Consider the following 1856-nt stretch of genomic DNA (forward strand, 5'->3'; position numbering starts at 1 on the left):
CCTCAGGAGACCTGTCTTTATAATGGGCACATTGGCATCCTTTCAAAATATTTGACATCATTTAAAAACTAGCTGCAAAATAACTTAAAAGGAAAGACAGTAAATGTTTCAGAAATAAAATACTCAGATATGGTCAGAAGTGAGGATTGAGACCTACGTTTGAGATCCTGAGCTCAGGCTGAGTGATAGGGCTTCCACTTTCACTGATATTTATCGGTTACCTCCTAACCATGCTGCAAAGCGTAATTGGGGACAGAAAATAAACTGCCACACTCATTACCACAAATAAGGTTCAATAATAATAATAATAAAGTGCAATCACAAAGTCCCTTATTTCTTTGTAATTTCCCCCCCATAAATTTGGGAAGACAAAATGAATACACAAAACACGCAGAAATAAAGTGCTAAAATTTGGAAGTTCATACAGTTAAAAACTAAAATCATGGCAGTGGAGAAGGGGGAAGAGAAAATGGGACAGAAGAACTGAGTGCGACTCCTGCTTGGGTCTCTGTCAGGCTCTTAATCTCTAAGCTTCTGGTCTCAGCATGTGACTGGTGCTCTATAAATGTCTATTGAGCAAATGAATCATCTACAAAGTGGGAAGGATAACAATACTGGCCTCTGTGAAGCCAGGCTTAAAAAAGTGCAAGGATTAAATGAGCTCATGAATTCGAGCAGGCTTTGCAGTTCATAAAATGCTGTGATATATATATATATATATATATATATATATATATATATTGTGTATTGTTGTTATAGAAACAACAGTGGCCAGCAGTGAAGGTATTGACATCGGGTAAATATGCATGTTCCTACACAGGATATTTAGTGTCACTTTATTACATGTCCTAAACTGAGTAAATGGTGTTTAGTGCCACTGTGTCAGTTAGGACCAAAGAGGAGCAGACTGCCAGACCACTTCCATGTGGCTTTGGGGCAAACAGTCAGTGTTTTAGAGGCTCACTCTGCCTGGTGGCAGTGAGAGAATATGGAAGTGACAGGCGAGCTTTCTGGAGGTCCAAGTAACTTGTGGTGTTCTTTGCATGTGAGGCCTGAACCTGAGACCTCCCTCTTATGTCATGTGGCATGGGAAGGTGAATTTCTTGGCCACCAGAAGGCAGTGGTTCTTCCCTGTGAAGCCTGGAGATGGCAACAGACCACACCCACTGCTGCTGGGTCCCACTCTAATACAATAAGATGAAAATTTCAGGACTCATGGAACTGCAGATGGGTCAATGGTCCCCTGGGCCCAGTAATATTCCTAAACCCCACCAGCATGGAGGAATGAGGTGTGGTGAGAAGGGCTGCAAGGGCACTGTGACGGTCCAACACTAAGGTTCAGAAGGCTGCCCATGTGAGTGAACATTTATACAAGTACTTCACACAGGCTGCATGCACAAAGTCAACACATGGTTACTGCCCTCCACTGCCCCGTAAAGCCCCACTCTTTCCCCATGTTGGAGGTAAGCATGCATCAGTGATTATAGTGCAGCGACCTAGCCATGAACTGGACTCAAAGTCTATAGAGGTCACTGAGAATGAATGAGAGGAACGAGACTGACTGTGCTCTGTCCACCTGTGACGACATAAGTTTACAGAAAAGCACAGCCCTTATATCCTTCCTCCATTCTCACCCCTGCACTGAAAGGGAAAGCACTGCAGAGATGAAAATCTTTTGTGAAGGGCAATTATTTCTTGGTAGAGGGAGTGCATCTTCTTCATTGGTTCTATTTAAATCCTTAGTTTGCTAATCAACATTAGTTATTTTAAAAATAACTAAAATCCTTATAAACTATGTTTTATTCCTTAATATATCAGTAATGAAGGGAAACATTTAACATGTGATTTTAATATTT

This window comes from Pteropus medius, unplaced genomic scaffold (assembly GCF_902729225.1).
Source record: "Pteropus medius unplaced genomic scaffold, Ma_sr-lr_union100, whole genome shotgun sequence".
Lineage (NCBI taxonomy): Eukaryota > Metazoa > Chordata > Mammalia > Chiroptera > Pteropodidae > Pteropus > Pteropus medius.